Source organism: Idiotropiscis lumnitzeri, chromosome 13, assembly GCF_059441095.1.
Source record: "Idiotropiscis lumnitzeri isolate Australia: NSW breed Sydney's pygmy pipehorse chromosome 13, RoL_Ilum_1.0, whole genome shotgun sequence".
NCBI classification, from domain to species: Eukaryota; Metazoa; Chordata; class Actinopteri; order Syngnathiformes; family Syngnathidae; genus Idiotropiscis; species Idiotropiscis lumnitzeri.
In genome coordinates, this window is record NC_142403.1 from 1520024 (window position 1) to 1538842 (window position 18819).

At 45.7% G+C, this 18819-nt stretch overlaps 1 non-coding gene and 1 pseudogene across 1 annotated transcript; both read right to left on the minus strand.

The window, feature by feature from the left end:
- The window catches only part of LOC148324005 (uncharacterized), a 1640-nt pseudogene extending 487 nt beyond the window's left edge, over positions 1–1153 (minus strand).
- A 7676-nt stretch (positions 1154–8829) lies between these two features.
- LOC148324006 (5S ribosomal RNA) lies at positions 8830–8948 on the minus strand. The gene has a single exon (XR_015846420.1). It is a non-coding gene; the product is annotated as a 5S ribosomal RNA (ribosomal RNA).
- Between the last annotated feature and the right edge of the window lie 9871 nt (positions 8949–18819).

Consider the following 18819-nt stretch of genomic DNA (forward strand, 5'->3'; position numbering starts at 1 on the left):
CAAGTTCGGCAGCTGTTGAAGCAGAGTTCAAAAACATAAAAAATGGGCTTTTCAAGCATGAAAGCCTTCCCATTCTTGACGACCGGTTTGTTGCTCGTCATCTTGCCTTCATTGAGGGAAACATGCGGATTTCTGCTGCAAAACAAAAAAGTGAAAAGGCTGATGTAGGTGATGCTACGACTGTCTTAAGACCTGACGATGCCTCTACTACCCAGAGTGGCGAAAAAAATATAAAAAATTATGCTGACCTTGGTGATGAATCTGATGCTGCTGCAAACAATCTTCATATTACCGAAGTTGAGAACTGGAGAGGCTTAGTAGTTCCACCCAAAAAAAGGAAGAGGAGTTCATATCTCTCTCCTTGTCCTGAGTGGCTGCATGTGGATTCATCCATGGAACGTAAAAAAGTCAAGGTGCAATTGTTGAAAAATGGAAACCAACAACAGCCTGTTAAACTTTCCAAATTGAAAGTCGCTGTGCTCAACACTTGTGCATTTGATGCCGTGTTTCAATGTCTTTCTTGCTCTTATTGTGACAGCATTTCATTTGAAAAGGCTGTAAGCAGCAAGACCTGTGACAATCCATTCCTCCACTTGGTAAAAACCATCGCAACACGAGGTGTGACACAACACGTGTATTCCAAGAGGGCAGAACTCCTGAAAGAAATATTCAAGCCTGTCCACCTAACCTCTGGTGCTCTCCAAATAGATGCACAATGCCACATCTCGACAGTGATTGAGAGAGCCATGAGGAATCTTCCAAGTGTATACTTGAAAAAACAATGTTCCTCACTGTACTGCAGCCTAAGCACTCAAGTAATAAGGGAAGTTCCGCTTATGTGTACCAAAATTGCTGTCCTGCAGACCTGTGGCATGACTCATCTTCAGACTGCTGCTGAAGAAGGACTGAGCCTTCCTGACTCTACTTGCCTCCGACCAATCCAAAAGGCATCCCAGTGTCCATCTACATTTAAAAAGCAAGACAACAGTACAGGAAAGGCTCTGTGTTCGGCGAATGTTTCCCACAGCTACAGTCTGGGAGAATGTTTGTTGATTGACACCGACCTCGGTACGAGTTGGACAGAAGTTGCCCTGCTTGAAATTCCCTCCAGTCTGGTGCTGCAAGAGAATATGTTTACTTTGAGAGCAGTCATATGATTTCAAAGAGGCTTGACCCAGGATTCTCTTGGACATTATGTGGCATACTGCAGGAGGGCTGCTTTTGCCTGGGAGATGTACAATGACCTGGAAAGTGGAGTGAAAGCAGCATCAGAAAAGACAAAGATCTTCCCACATGCTTTGTTCTTCACAAAGCAGTGAATGCTTAATTGTTGCAATGTAAATAGTTTGTTGTTTTTTTTGTTTCAGTTTTTTTTTTTTTTTACACATAAAGCTATTGTTTCAACCCAAGCTTTCTCTGCAGGCTCTCATCAATTACAGATGTACTGTTTTTACATGAATTCAGTTGTTCTCAAATGAGGGAATGCTACATCAAGGGGTGTGTTTATGTTGTTTTTATTTCAAAATAGTTCAATGGATATGTTTTGGCCTCACGTCTGCTATAATTTAAGAAATAATCACATGGCTTTAATGACTACTGATGAAATAAATGAGTGAGCAGTAGAACAACATATTAAAAGAAATAAGACCGAATTTAAAGTAATTGACAGCAGTAAAAACGGGAGGATTTTAAGATAACTGTATGCTAGCAAAAAAAGCTACAACTGTGAGTGTAACATGTTTACCTGAAGTTCCTCCGGCAACAGTTGCTTTCCAGAATCATGAAGAATGTAAAATGCGCAGAAACATACAAAACATCGGTTCATTCCAGGAACTAGTTTATAACCTGGAATTAATAACAAATACGAGTGATTGAAGTGATTAACTGAACGCGGTAGCACGATACCTAGCTCCTTGTTCGACAGCATCCAAAACAAAATAGACTGATGCCGGAGCGTTAGTGTTTGTGACGTCACCGCGTGAATTAAAACGTAGAATATCTATCGAACGGAAGCAGCACAAACGAAACTTTTAACAGCACAAACGAGCACAAACGCAGCACAAACGAATGGCACCATTCCCAACCCATTTGGATGAAGATGGGGGGCTGGGTGACGTCACCACTTGAAATAAAAAAGTGTAATATCTCTGGAACCGTAGCAGCACAAACGAAAATTTTAACAGCACAAACGAGCACAAACGCAGCACAAACGAAACAAACTATTTCCCCCTATTTTTGCAAGAAATGGGGGGCCAACGTTTGCTACAGTCCTGCGGCGGACGACTCGCAAATGCGTGTGCTGATTTGCAAATGCGTGTCAGGAGACTTGTGTGTGGCTCCGTAGCTACACATTCGGACCACATGGGGGCACTAATATTATACCAGCCCCGTACCACCAATATGTACACCAATAACATGGGGGGGCGTTCACTGCTATCCACCCATGGTCACGTACCATTTATTTGACCTTATATAAATTAAATTAGAATAAATGGAAGAATAAAGTGGAACTAATAAAATAAGAACCAATGATATAACCAGTGAAGCTAAAAAAAAATTAATGAAGCTTCTCCACACCTGCTAATTGCCACATTAACTATACTTCCCTTTATTGCATTCAGAAAACACCATTTTTTTAAATTGATTCATTAACTTTTTATTTAGTAAACACTCACTGCACCAACCCAACCGGACTGCATCGGGTCACTCTTTCTAGAAACATAGATTATTGTTTGAGGCTTCCATGACTATTCATATTAGAGCAGGTCGGGCTGCAGGCGAATAGTGAGCCTGTAAGGAAGGGTATGGAGTCTGTAAGGCTAGAGCTAACTAGCGCTATGCTAGACTTAGACAACACACATAGCTTTTCTTCTAGATTTGAGCGCTACACACCATACGCTGTAAAGGAGTGGAAGAGTTTAAACCTGGCTAATTTTATTCGATGTCCTGCATCTTGTGTCACTGTTATTCTGTGGAATGCTGAGTGTGTGGCTGGTGAAGCTGAACAAAGAAAGTGAAAGAATGTGAAGGTTTGGGAGGTTTTAGGTTGGTGCCTGGCGCAGACAGACACCTCGAGCGGGAAGGGGTTGACAAGAAACTGGACCCTTCAACCACAAGCAGGAGGAGCCACCACTTGAAGAAAGACCAATAAGAGCAAGCTAAAGTTAACTGCAGGATACACATAGCCAATAGAATCATGCCAGGATGCCTTTGTCTCTGTGCCATTTGCATATTGTATAGGATGAATCATTACTGGGCAACTCGGAGGTAGAACACATTCGCTGGTGGCAAGAGAGGTGTAGAGTTGTATTGAGAGGGACCCGAGACCCAGGGGCCATGTAGAAAATCTGTATTGGGAATAAATCCACTTTGTGCGTGAAAATGCCGGCTTCCTGATACCTTTCTATTGCAGAACGAGCGCGCATATTGTTGGATGAGTGGGAGTTGGTTAAGGTCGCAAATTGGAGTCAGATTACTAATTCGAGTTTACATTGGTTTAAAATTAAATTCTAACATTGATATAAAGATAAATTCCAACAGCTGTTACATCTCATACTGATATAATTTCTACTGAGGTGGCAATACATGATGGGTTCAAGCATTCCCGCTCGGTCGGTTTTATTGACGACGAGCCGTTCTCTCAAAATAATAGCACTCGAAAGCTGGTAAATAACTATCGGATTCCGACCGCGTTTATAGTCGCTCGAGGTACAATCCGGGACCTAGGCAAGGCAATCTCCTTAATATTATGACCAGGAGTCTTGTTGCGCGGAATAACTTAGATAGACCTATTTTACTGAAACTCGGTTTTTTAAATATTAGATCGCTTTCATCGAAAGCCTTGTTAGTTAATGACCTTATTAGAGACCATAATCTTAACATGATTGGTCTTTGCGAGACCTGGTTAAAACCGAATCAGTTTTTACCGCTAAATGAGGCTTCGCCTCCAAACTTCGTGAGCTCGCATGTTGCGCGCCCTCAAAAGAAAGGCGGGGGTGTAGCCCTCATTTCCGAATCTAACCTAAAACTTAGTCCTCGTTTTAGCAATTCCTTTAAAACATTTGAAGTTCTCATTATGCGATCCTCAGCCGAGCTACCGTTTTATCTTGCCGTTCTTTATCGTCCACCTGGCTCTTACTCCGGCTTTTTAGATGAATTTTCTGAATTCGTAGCTGATTTAGTAACTCATGCGGATAATATACTTATCATGGGCGACTTCAACATTCATATGAATCTCCCGTCGGAACCACTTACCGTGGCGTTTCGGACAATCATTGATATGTTTGGTTTCACGCAAATAATAAATGAAGCAACGCATATAAATGGCAACACGCTAGATTTGGTATTAACCCGAGGCTTAGCATCTTCAAAAATAATTGTATTACCATATACCAGTGCTATATCTGACCATTACTTTATCAAATTTGAATTCTTGGCTCACTGTCATCGTTCTGACCATAATCAAAATTATAGCAGCCGTAACATTAGCTCCTCAACCATCGTTGCGTTCTCTGAGCTACTCCCTTTAGCAACTGCTTCGTTTCCTAATTATATTGGTACGATTGATGATCTCACAAACAACTTTAATGTCGCTTTGTTAAATGCGCTTGACTCCGTCGCGCCTTTAAAAACTAAAACTCGTCCAAAGAGGCTTACTCCGTGGTTTACAGAGGAAACGCGCATACTGAAACGATCTTGTAGGAAGCTTGAGCGCAAATGGCGTGCGACCAAACTTGAAGTCTTCCGTCAGGCATGGTGCGATAGTTTACTAATATACAAAGAAGCGCTTAATCTAGCCAAAACTAATTATTATTCTAGATTAATTGTCTTACATAAAAACAATCCTAAATATTTATTTGATACCGTAGCAATGCTAACGCAACAGCGACCAACCTCGGATAGCTCTTCCTATTCAGCTCACGATTTTATGCAATTTTTTACTCAGAAGATAGAATGTATTCGTGATGAGATTAAAGACACTGTTCTTAAAATTCCGTCGAATTCCGCGATAAATGGTGTTAATAGGGACATTAGGGCTGATAACTGTCCGATAACCTTATGTCAATTTAAAAAAATATCTCTTGAGAGCCGAACAAAATTGGTGAGTGCGGCAAAACCGACAACTTGTGTGCTCGATCCGCTTCCTGGCAAACTAATTAAAGAACTGTTTACGACCCTAGGACCGTCTGTTTTAAATATAATTAATCTATCACTTACCACGGGTGTAGTACCAGCAGCTTTTAGGACCGCCGTTATCCGACCGTTACTTCAGCAACCAAACCTTGACCCAGAGAGTCTCAACAACTATAGGCCGGTTTCAAATCTTCCGTTTATTGCAAAAATTCTTGAAAAAGTCGTAGCGCAACAACTTAATGAATATATGACTGCTAATAATCAATTTGAACCTTTCCAATCGGGTTTTAGAGCCGACCACTCAACTTGCTAAAGTTACTAATGATCTTCTCATAGCTTTGGACGCCGACACCTCATCAATGTTACTCTCACTCGATCTTAGTGCCGCTTTTGATACCGTTGATCATAACATATTATTAAAACGCCTTGAAACGTGTGTTGGCATTTCAGGTTCAGCGCTTTCTTGGTTTAATTCGTATCTGTCGGAGAGGACGCACCGTGTAATTCATGGCAATACGACTTCGGATCTTTGTAAGATCACATGTGGAGTTCCGCAGGGATCGGTACTTGGACCTCTATTGTTTAGCATCTATATGCTACCGCTTGGTGATATTATACGGAAATATAACATTAGTTTTCACTGTTATGCTGATGATACGCAATTATACATGCCGTTGGATATAACGAATCCGCGCGACTGCTATAAATTAGAGGCGTGCCTTGCCGAAATTAAACAATGGATGTCTTTCAATTTTTTGCGTCTTAACTCAGATAAAACCGAGATGCTCATCATTGGACCAGCGCGTCATCGGTACCTTTTCAAAGACACCACTCTGAATATCGATAAATGTAATATTACCCAAAAGGATTCAACAAAAAATCTCGGTGTTATATTTGACGCAACTATGTCATTTCAAATGCACATTAAAAATAATACTCGAACTGCGTTTTTTCATCTGCGTAACATTGCTAAAATTCGCCCAATTCTATCAACGTGTGACGCGGAAATCTTAATCCATGCGTTTGTTACGTCTCGCCTCGACTATTGTAACGCTTTGCTCTCGGGTCTCCCCATGTCTAGTATTAAAAGTCTGCAGTTAGTTCAAAATGCAGCAGCTAGACTCTTAACTAAGACGAGAAAGTTTGATCATATTACGCCGATATTAGCCAATTTGTATTGGCTTCCGGTCCACTTGAGATGTGATTTTAAAGTTCTGCTACTTACTTTTAAAATATTGCACGGCTTAGCACCTTCCTATCTCGTTGACCTCGTGGTACCATATGTTCCGTCCCGAAACCTTCGCTCACAAAATGCTGGTCTTTTAGTGATCCCGCGAGCCAAAAAGAAGTCTGCAGGTTCTAGAGCGTTCTCTATTCGGGCACCAATGCTTTGGAATGCACTACCCTCAGATATTTGAGGCGCCACTTCAGTAGAAATGTTCAAAACACTATTAAAGACGCATTTATACTCTTGTGCATTTAGCTGAAATATTTGTTGGCCTGTTTACTGCCGCTTTTTTTTTTCTCTTTTGTTTTCTTTTCTGCCCCCTTCTCCCCCAGCTGGGGGATTAGGTGACGGTGACCCACTAGGAAGTTTAAGGCATTGACCAACTGGGCATGCACCTGTTCCAGTGATGTCGTCTTCCTGCAGCGCGACATTTGATCAATTTATTTATATATTAAAGGATAATGTAATCATGGCAGTCAATCTAAACAGTACAAAGGGTAGACTGCTAGGAGCCACTTTTGTGATCCCGGCATGGAAGTCCATTGTTTCAGAGGGGTCTCGTTCACACCTCCTTTGTTGCAGCCTTGATCCAATCTTCCTGCATTCCTCTCCTGAGGGTCTTGTCATTAGCATGGTCCAAACTTCGGTTACACTTAAAGGATTTCATACATTTGACTATTAAAGGAATATAAGAGTTTGAGCTTAACATAGTTCATTAGATGTTGCTGCATCCAGTGTATGAAAATGTGATACTGTAAAATGCTGAGTGTGTGTGGGGGTGAAACTGTGTGTGTGGGAGCATAAGCAACAGAATGGGGGTTGCAGGGGGTTGTGCAAGAATGGAATGTTGCAGGATCACCAGAAGGAGGGGAAAGCCGAGATGAACAAAGCACAACCAGGAGGAGTCGCCACGGCATTCGGCGGGAGAAGAAAGACCAATAAGAGCAAGCTAAACTGCAGGATACACATAGCCAATAGAATCATGCCAGGATGCTTTTGTCTGTGTGTCATTTTCATATTGTATAGTCACTACTGGGGAACTCAGAAAAAGTAGAGTAGAGTTCTGTGGATGGCAGGAGAGGTGTAGAGTTGTATTGAGAGGGATCCGAGACCCAGGCGATTATGTAATAAATCTGTGTATTGGGAATAAATCCACTCGTGCGTGAAAATGCCGGCTTCCTGATACCTTTCTATTGCAGAACGAGCGCGCATATTCTTGGATGAGTGAGAGTTGGGTAAGGTCGTGAATTGGAGTCAGATTACTAATTTGAGGTTACATTGGTTTAAAATTAAATTCTAACATTAATTTAGAGCTAAATTCCAACAATACTTTAGCATCTAATTTAATTATTTGTTGGCCTGTTTACTGCCGGTTCTTCTCTTTTCTGCCCCCTCCTTCCCCTGCTTGGGAATTAGGTGATGGGGACATGCTTTGAAGATTACGGCACTGACGAACCGGGAAGGGACCTGCTCTGCCGAAGTCGTCTTCATGCAGCGCCTTTTCTGATTTCCTCATATTTCAGCACTTCATTGAACTACTTGTTGGCCTGTTTGCTATTTCTGTTCTTTCTTTTCTGTTCCCAATTCCCCGAATTAGGTGATGGCGATTCACTTGGAAGTGGCTATACTGAATTTACACCAACTGACTGGTACAAGATCGAAGGCTCATCTTCGGATATGCTGCCATGGATATTACGGCCCTGGATGAGGACCCACTCCACTGAAGTCATCTTCCTGCAGCACTTCATTCAATTGACTCTTATATTATCTCATCTATTATTGCATAGCATCATTGTATGTGTCAAATGTTGCCCAGTTGGCATCCATTGCAGCCTGGTCATCCTGGAAGGGGGATTCCCCCATCTGTGGTCCCTTCTCAAGGTTTCTCACTTTTCCTCAAATGAGGTTTTTTGAGTTTTTCCTTGCCCTCCTGGGGGTAAAGATCGGGGATGTCGATTGTGGCTATGTAAAGCCCTTTGAGACTGTCTGTGATTAAGGGCTATACAAATAAAATTGACTTGACTTGAATCTGTCTGCTACACCTGTAGACTCTGAGGGTCCCCTTTTGGTCTTAATGTGTAGCTCCGGAGCCACACTCAAGTCTCCAGACACGCATTTGCAAATTGCCACACGCATTTGCGAGTCGTCCACGGCGAGACTGTAGCAACACCCAAAGGCAGGGGTCGCTGAATGTTGGCATTTTGTGCTCTCAGCCTGTCAGGCGAATATGTGGAAATTTATTAAAAAGCAGCCCGCATACTTGCTTACTTTTGTCAAACTTTTTTTTTTTTTTTGCGGTGCAAAGGCTTACAGCACCTGGTATTCCCAGGCGGTCTCCCATCCAAGTACTAACCAGGCCCGACCCTGCTTAGCTTCCGAGATCGGATGAGATCGGCGTTCTTTTTTTTTTTTTTTTTTTTTTTGTTGTTTTTTTACATTTGTGAATTTAGTTTTTTTTGCGGTACAAAAGCTTACGGCACCTGGTATTCCCAGGCGGTCTCTCATCCAAGTACTAACCAGGCCCGACCCTGCTTAGCTTCCGAGATCGGACGAGATCAGCCGTTCTCAGGGTAGTATGGCCGTAAGCAAAAATTCCTTTCAAAATTTTGCATTTTATACATGTGGTCTTTATTGTGGCAAATACTTCAATCCAAAAATACGTAACAAGAATCTGTAACTATAACCACAGTCACAAATGCGTAACAACAATCTACAAATGCATGATTGAAGTCTCAGATATATTGCAAATGTGTACAACGATTTGTTGGCACATACACATGGTTAAATACGGATAGAAATCCGTAGATGGGCGACCTGTAAAAACAGGACCTTTTGATTGGCTGTGTTCTTACATGTGACGTTTGCTACAGTCCTGCCTCAGACGACTCGCAAATGCGTGTGCTGATTTGCAAATGCATGTCAGGAGACTTGTGTGTGGCTCCGTAGCTACACATTCGGACCACATGGGGGCACTAATATTATACCAGCCCCGTACCACCAATATATACACCAATAACATGGGGGGGCTTTCACTGCTATCCACCCATGGTCACGTACCATTTATTTGACATTATTTAAATTAAATTGGAATAAATGGAAGAATAAAGTGGAACTAATAAAATAAGAACAAATGATATAAACAGTGAAGCTAAAAAAAAAATGAATGAAGCTTCTCCACACCTGCCAATTGCCACATTAACTAAACTTCCCTTTATTGCATTCAGTAAACACCCTTTTTTTAAATTGATTCATTATTTTTTTATTGAGTAAACACTCACTGCACCAACCCAACCGGACTGCATCGGGTCATCAGTCTGCTACACCTGTAGACTACGAGGGTCCCCTTTTGATCTTAATGTGTAGCTCCGGAGCCACACTCAAGTCTCCAGACACGCATTTGCAAATTGCCACACGCATTTGCGAGTCGTCCACGGCGAGACTGTAGCAACACCCAAAGGCAGGGGACGCTGAATGTTGGCATTTTGTGCTCTCAGCCTCTCAGGCGAATATGTGGAAATTTATTAAAAAGCAGCTCGCATACTTGCTTACATTTGTCAAAGTTTTTTTTTTTTTTACGGTGCAAAAGCTTACAGCACCTGGTATTCCCAGGCGGTCTTCCATCCAAGTACTAACCAGGCCCAACCCTGCTTAGCTTCAGAGATCGGACGAGATCGGGCGATCTTTTTTTTTTTTTTTTTTATATTTTATTGTAAAATTAACTGTACAAAAAGAGGTCTGATTCAAAATTCCAACATTCGTGAACAAACATCAATAGGGATAACCAAGGATTTCATGGTCGTAACAAAAGATGCATATTAAAAATGAAAGTCCAGACAGTTGGCAGCAGACACAGAAACTAGTCCGTTGTTCGCCGCCAAGTCGCCTTCAAAACGTTGGGGTCGATGTGTATGAAGATGGGTGAGATGGGAGATAACCAAAGATTTGAAGATGGACCAGTGATCGCCTTTCCTTTTTTCATGCAGATGGATGTTTCTGGTGATGACGATGGCATGACGTGCGATGGCCAAGAGCAGTTTGAGAGCTTTGACATTCAGGCCTTTCAATGGCGAAGGGATGACACCGAACAGGAGAAGCTAGGAATTCTGGTCACCGCCACCACAGGCTATCGGCGAGGGGAGTCTCACCCCCAGCCTCCTGGCAATGAGATCCTCTCGTCTGGATCTGAATTGTCGCACGACTCGGCATTGGAGGATGAGATGATGGAAGTCCTCAGGTTCCTCTTTGCACACTGGGCATGTTCTGTCATAGGCACTTGGTAGAAAAGCATGCAGCAGCGTTGTACATGGAAAGATTATCCTGTGTCTTATTTTAAAATCAGTGTTACTTACCTTGGGTGGAGTATACCAGTTGAACATGTCAGCCCAGATGGACGAGGAAGCCAAGGCGGGGTATGCCTGACGCCACGCGTTTTCTGCAGTAGGCTTTTTAAGTTCTTTGGTTAGCAACACCTTATAGAATAGTTTAGTTGTGCACTCTGCCAGTCTAATCAGTCGAGCCCCATGGGTCAGCACATAATTTAGATCTGACGCAGTGGTGGCGTCTTCGCTCTGTGACATCCGCCCCAGAAGGTGCCCCCAGTGGCAATGCACGGAGTCTCTGATTTTTTCAACTGAGCGCAACACAGTGGCCCTTCGAAAGGGAACTTTGTGGAACCGAAACAAGGTGCGAATGCGTTCAATGTTAAAATTCCCTTTTTGGTCTAATAAATCACCTATTATTCTGATGTGTGCACTTTCTAAAACCCCACTTAACATCCTTTCCCCACTCCCTGGCTCACCGCCCAGGAGGTCGGGGTTGAACCTCAGTGGAATGTTCTGCAGTTGATGCAGTGACATTGGCTCTGTCCTAACCCATGGCCGCAATGCCCACCACGCCTCTAAGATTTCCTTTTCAAAGGGGTCCAGAGGGGGGAACATCGTACGAGGCAACATCTGGCAGAGATTAAAAATGCCGTAGCGGCCTAAACCTTCTAAAATTGGCATAAGAAAGTCCTTCCAGGGAGCAGAGAAGGCAGGATTTAAAAACTTTCTGATTAGCTTTAAACGTAGTGCAGACTTCTTGGTACCGATGTCCATCAAATTTAAGCCACCCAATTTGACATCACCGATCAAGCTATAGTGCCCAATGAAACCTCTTTCCCTCTTCCACAAGAAATAATTAAATGTTAAATTTAATCTATTTAAAACATTCGCAGACATGTGCGTGACAGTCAGTGAGTGAATTAACTTTGAAATGCACAGGTTGTTGATGACCAAAGTTTTCCCTTTCAGAGTTAAATTCCTGAATTTCCACATATCTAAAGTGGATTTTACTTGCGGTAAAACGGTTTCCCATTGCTGTACAATCACAATGAGAAGTGTTCTCCCCAATCCAAACACCAAGAATTTTTTGGCTGAGCGTGGCGTCTTTAAAACCCCAGGTCTTTGGCACAGCGCTGGTGGTACCAAAAACGGCCATGGTGGACTTATCAAATTGACTTTAGCACCCGAGGCTTGGCAGAAAATGTTGAGCTCGTTAAGAGCTACACTTAGACTCTCCACGTCTCTGACAAACAGGTTCGTATCGTCCGCATACTGTAGAATCTTAACTTCGCGTCCACTCGGTGTCCAAATGCCTTTTATGCTGTTATTTTGGTTGAGGAGGGCCGCTAGTGGTTCTACAACAAGGCTAAACAGTAGTGAGGACAGAGGGCACCCCTGTCTCATTGACCTTCCCTATTTAACAGGTCCTGTTAGTAGTCCATTCAGTTTGATTTTACTGGCTTTGTTTGCGTACAGGCGTTTTATCCAATTGGTAAAAGAAGACCCAAATCCAAATTTGTCAAGCACCTTCCATAAAAAAAGAGTGCTCCACCCTATCAAAGGCTTTTTCGAAGTCGAGGCTCACATGAATTCCGCACGAGGCAGCCATGTGTTTAGTTAAATACTTTATATTTAAAATAGTTTCTGAAATATCCCTTGTCGGTGTGGTGGTTTTATGAACCAAGTGGAAGGAAAACTGGACCCAAAAGCAAGCGTGGAGAGTAGAGGAGGCTTTATTGGTAGGATTGGGGGAAGAGCAGCGAGTTCGGGCGCCGGGGAAGGGTGGCTGGTGGCGGAGCGGCGAGGCAGGGCAGAAGAGCCTGCAGCAGCGGGAGGAGGCGGACCGGCGACGGTGCTGCGGGAGCGACGGGCGAGGAGATCGGCGAGGCGGTGAAGATGTCGGCGAGGAGGCGGAAGCGGTGAACGGCAGGCATGCAGCGTAGGGATGGCCAAGGTGCAGGCGGCGGTCAGGAGCACGACGGCCGGCAGCAGCGGAACGGGCTCGGACAGGCACTGGGCGGCTGGAGGGAGAACGAGGACAGACAGGGGTTAACGCGGAAAGCATGTCACGGGAACCAGGCGAGAGCGAGGTGAGTGACGACATGAGCCAGGTACCACGGTAGGTCACGGGATAATCCGGCGTCTGGCTCCTGGCAGCGCTGAGCTTTAAACCCCGCGGTGATTGCTGTTGACGAGCTGCAGGTGCGCAGGAGCCGACGCCCTCTCCAGCCGGAGGCGTGCCTGGCGGAAGACTGCCGGAGATCTGCAAACAGGAAAAGCTCGCCAGGCCCCCCAAACCCGAACCCTGACTGCGTTTCGGAGATGATGGACCTATTACTTTCTTGAGACGAGCTGCTAAAACTTTGGCTAAGATTTTATAGTCAGTGTTCAAAAGACTAATCGGTCTATAGTTGCTCAATTGTTCAGACGCACCTTTTTTGTGCATTAACGTAACGGTACCTTCGCAAAATGATGAAGGGACCAGATCTTTTTTTTCCATGTGATGAAACAAATTAAGCAAAATAGGTGACAGCTTTTTCATAAAAGCCTTAAAGAACTCTGCCGTTAGACCATCGCAACCTGGGCTTTTTTTATTATTTACAACAAACAAACAACCCTGTCTTTTCTGATACCTTAGCAAAAAGCGATTGAGAATATAAAGAATCGCTGCTTTAATGACTATTACAACATCCATATAAACCCATCCCTTAGGAGGATCATCCCATGACATATGTTGGAAATGACGTCGTCAGGCTGTCCAAATATAGGCGGCCAGGATGCTCTCGGGAGACGAGGATCCACGACGAGGACCACTTGACCGACACTGAACGCCTTGGAGTCGGATTGCCACTTCTGACAACCTTGAAGACCAGGTAGATAGTGACGGACAAAGGATGACCAAAAGTTGTCAGCAAGCACCTGGCTGTGTCGCCACCGACGTCGCCCAAGAAGGTCTTCACTGTCGTAGATGGCTTGTGGAAGGATGAATCTCTGCGTCCCATGAGCAACATATTCGGTGTTATGGGGTCTGGATCAGCGATATCCGTTGAAACATATCCAAGTGGCTTGGCATTCAGGATACCTTCTACCTCGACGAGTAGTGTGCGGAGAACTGGCTCCGGAGTCACTTGTTCTTTCAGGATAACTCTCAGGGAAGCTTTAATCGACCTCCCTCACCTCTCTCTCCCATGTTCCGCCGAAGTGCGGGGATGCTGGGGGATTAAATCGGAACTGTATCTTCTGCTCTGCGAGATGTGCTTGAAGTGGAGAGCTCATTGCCTGGAAGGCCTCCTGGAGTTCGCGGCAACCACCAGTGATGTTTGTGCCGTTATCGCAAAGAATCTCAAATGGCCTCCCTCGGCGGGCTATAAAGCGGCGAAGGCAGAGCAAAAAGGCGTCAGAGTCTAAGCTCTCGAGAAGGCCCAAGTGGAGGCATCTTGTGGTCATGCATTTGAATAAAATGCCCCATCTTTTCTCTTGGCGACGACCTATCTTTATAAGGAATGGGCCAAACAGTCAACACCAACTGAATAGAAGGGAGGTTTGTAGAGCCTCAGCCTTGCGGGTGGAAGATCGGCCATTCTTGGACTCTGGGGTTTAGCTCGCCAGAACTGACACTCACTGTAGCCATATTGGTGCTTGCGGATCGCTTCCCGCCCTCTTAGGATCCAGAATTGGCGCCGTAGTTCTGCCAGGATGCGTTCTGCGCCGGGATGGTGGAGCCTTTCATCACAGTCCTTAATGAGTAACTTTGTGAGAGGGTGTCCTGGTTCCATATTTATTGGATGGATGGTTTCAGCTTCAAGATCCGTGGCTCGTCGAAGCCTCCCCCCAACACGGACGAGGCCAGTTTCTTGCTCATATTCCGGCGCAAGGGAATTGAGTCTGCTTCCTGAAAGGAGTGGGCGCAGCACCTTAAGGGCCTTAACTTCAGCTCGGAAGGAATCAGCTTGGGCTTGAACTAACAAGGCCCTCTCTGCGCTGGTGAAGTCTGAAGCCTTGATTTGAGCATCGAGGTTAGCCGCCCCATGACGGGAGTGCACAGTAGCTTTGACCAGTTCTGTCCATGAAGCTACTCTTCTTGAGCTCGCTTTTATCTGGTGCGGCAGCGGTGTTAGGCCTAGTTGGCCACCGGTCTGGAGGTTATGACAGAAAGTTAGGTCCTAATCTCCACTGCTGATGGCCCGACAACTCCTTTAATGTGAGGCCTCTAGTGATATGAACTGCCGGGTTGCGAGGTGAATCAACATACCGCCAGTTTGCTGGGTCGGTCAGCGTCTGGATTTCCGCTACCCGTGTTCCAACAAACACTTTATAGCGGCAAGACTCAGATTGCAACCAGTGGAGTACAGTGGTGGAGTCAGACCTGCAAACCACTCGGTTGATAGGGATGGTGAGTTCGGTCTCAAGCAGCTGATGAGTTGTGCTCCAGTTAATGCTGCACTGAGCTCAAGATGAGGCATAGAAAAGCATTTCTTGGGAGCGACCCTTGAGCGGGCCAGCACAAAGGCGATATGGACATTACCTTGGTCGTCAGTTGTTCGCAGGTAAGCAACCGAGCCGTAGGCCCTCTCCGATGCGTCGCAGAAGACATGAAGCTGCCTGGTAGCCGTGGAGGTATCAGCACTGGGGGGCGTGTAAGCTCTGGGAAACTGCACTTGAAGGAGGTTGGGGAGCTCGTCGACCCAGGTAAGCCACTGCCCTTTAAGCTGTTCATGTTCTATGGGGTCGTCCCAGCTCAGATCCTGCTTCCAGAGATCTTGGATGAGAACCTTGGCTCTAGTTGTAAAAGGTACAATGAAGCCCAACGGATCATATTGGCTTGCCAGAGTTTTGTACAGGTTTCTCAGTGTGGGCTGAAGAGGCTCTGGTGAGCGGTGTTGATAGCCCATGGTGTCGTCAAGACAGTTCCACTGTAGACCCAGTGTAGGCTCGTCCAGGTCGTGGCTAACACGGGACAACCACAGATCGCTACGGACAGATCTTGCGTTGGTGGGCAAGTGTTCGATGACTGAAGGCAGATTGCTCGCCCACTGTCTTATCTCGAAGCCACCTTCGGCGAGGATGTTGCATAATCCGTCCACAACAGCCTTGGCATGTGCAGGATCAGGCATGCTGTAAAGACAGTTGTCAACAGAATGCTTGTGTCACAACTTCTGAAAGTCCTTGTTGGTTGGCTTGGGAGTCTTTCACATGTCGCTGCAGAGCGTATGTTGCGCAGCAGGGGCTGCAGGTGGTCCCAAAAGGCAGGACTTGCCACTCATAAATCTCAGGTTCCTCCTCTCTTTGATTGTTTCTCCACAAGAAACGCAAGATGGGTTTGTCAGAGGCGAGCAAGAGCACCTGGTGGAACATACTTTGAATATCGCCACTGATAGCTACGCTGTGCTGGCGAAACCTCAGAAGCACTCCCAGCAAAGTTGGACCTAATGTGGGGCCTGGGAGCAGTTGTTCGTTTAAGACTTGCCCTTTGTATTGAAAGGATCAATTAAAAAACATACGGTCCTTGCCGTTATGGTGTACAAGGTGGTGCGGTATGTACGAGGACTCCGCCGACCTGCGTGCTTCTTCAGCTGTGATCTTCGCCACATAGCCTTCAGCTTCCAGCTTTTGGATCTCAGCGCAATAGGTGGCAGCTTTGGATGGGTCTTTGGCAAGTCTACGTTCAGTGCTGCGAAGACTTGGTAGTGCTGCTTCCTTCGGGGCATGAAGTGGAATGGGGGGAGAGCGACGGAGTAGTGGCGTAGCGTAGCGTGAAATTCCTCTTGTGTCGACCCGGATTGTAGCGGTTTGGAGAAGATTGAGTGCTTGTTGGTCAAGCTTAGACCTCGTAACTGCCTTCTCACAGTAGGGTAGAGTGTCCAGTTGCCAGAGGCGCTGCACATGATGCAGTAACTCTGTATTTACCGACGCTGTAGAGATATGCAGACACTGAGCTGGACTGTGACGGCTCTGGACTGGAGTCATGGGACCTTGGAGGCACCAGCCAAGGCGTGTACAGACTGCAACGGGACCCTCTGGGGGACCACTGATGGTCGGCAGCACCGGGGTGATGAGATGGCACATATCGGAGCCGATGAGGATGAGTGGGTGCACATGGTCAACAGCCTGTAGTGGGATGCCTCGTAAGTGCCTATATGCCCTTTGTAGAGCAGCGATGGGGTAGCTGTGCTCAGCAAAGAGTAGCCCGTCAGCAGAGAATGCATTGGAGACGAGGTATTTTTTGTTAGGAGTGGCAAGAGGGGACACTTCAAATGTGACGGTAAGGCCCTCCAGCTGTTTTACATTGTGATGTTTCATCTGAATGGGAAGGGTCTCCGGCGCTCCTGGTAGCTTGAGGGACCGGACAACTTGAGACAAAACAATCGTCCGCTCCGAACCGTCGTCGAGGATTGCATATGCTTCCATCGCTTGCTTGCCATGATGAATGAGGACTCTTACCACCTTTAGCATTACTCGCTGTGCACGATTGGGGCGGTCAAGATAGACCTTTGTGGAAGCTGAGTTCACCACCAGGACGGCATTGGAGGTTTCACGGATGGAATCATGGAGGACTGTGAGGTGTTGTTCTTGGCAGACCTTACAAGGACGTTTGACGTTGCAGTTCTCAGCGAGGTGGCTGCGGCCGCATTTCCAGCAGCGGTTTCCATCCTTGATCCATTGGCCAATCTGAGTGGGGGTGAGCTTCTTGAAATTGTCACAGGAGTTCAGGTAATGATCTTATTGTCACAGTGAGGACAGTAGGGCTGTGGCTTGGAAGCTGATTTCTGCTTTGCAGGCTTGGGACGAAGGGACACTTCGTTCACAGTTAAAACGGACGTGGACTGCTCCTTATAAGTAGTTGAGCTAGACTTCTTTGTAGTTTTAGCTGTCTTGCTTGGCTCGGGCTGGTACAAGGCTGCGGCACGGCTGGAGATGCGTTTGGCTTGTGATTTGACGTGGAGCCATGCAGCAAGATCAGGGAGCGTGTAGGTTTGGTCAAAACCTGATTGTAGGATTCCTCTATTGAAACAATACTCCACGAAGCTGTCACTGTAATAGGGAGGCAATTTACTCAACAGTCTGTCGACGTGCGACCCGCACATAAGTTCAATGCCATTGTAGCCTTCAAGAGTCCTCAGCATGGCCACAAGAGATTGGATGGAGAAAGCGAAGGAGTCGAAACTGTTGGCATCACTTATCTTGAGTGCGGGTGAGTTCAGGATGGCACCAAGCTCTGATTGGATGAGATGCCTCGGTTGACCGTATTTATCTTGTAGCGCGTTGAGGGCAGCTGTATATGGGCTTGTGTGGTGCATATACGCCTTGGCAAGTTGGAGAGCACTAGGTAGCTTCAAGTGACTTAGACAATAAAGGGATTTCTATTCTATTTCTATTTCTAATACTTGATACTTATACAGCTCACTCAGGTGGGTGTGGTTGTTGAGTAGACTGTCCAATGCCATCTTCAGCAGAGCAAAGTCACTCTCACAACCGCTCTCAAACACTGGCAGCGTTGGCTTTGGGATGCCAAAGGCAGAAGCGATCAGCATATCTGCTCCGAGTTGTGGCTGTAGACCAGGATAGGGGGCAGGTGCTGATGTAGGAGCCTGGATGGGAATGGAAGAAGCTCGAGGATGCTCCCATTCTTGGCCTGTCTGCTGGAATGACGGGCCGTGAGTCGTATTAAGTTGCTCACTTTGTATTAGAGCAGCCGCTCCATCATGGATCGTTGTTGGCGCTGCCGTAGGTAACGGTTGTGCTGCAGCAGCTGTTTCGACTAGATTGGGGGATTGTTGTTTTCCCATTGTTGGATTTGAGTTGGCGTGAGGAGGTGCAAGGTTGCCTGGTGCAGGACTAGCTGGTGGATCGGCTGATAGGTGCTCGATGTGGTGCTGTTCATGCTGAGCATTGACGTGACCAGTTTAGCTATTTCCACATTCGCTCTTAATTGTTGTAGTCTGCGGCTTTGTTCGAGGCGTATGCTAATGGCCTCCTTTGCTTGTATTTGTATTTGTTTTTATTTTTGAAAGTATACAGGGACAGTGCATATTAATCAAACAGTTTCCTGTAAATATGCCAGATTATAGCCAATGGCTAATTTGCATCCGTTGTCCCTGTAATTGGCCTGCCATGCATGTTTTTAGAATGTGGGAG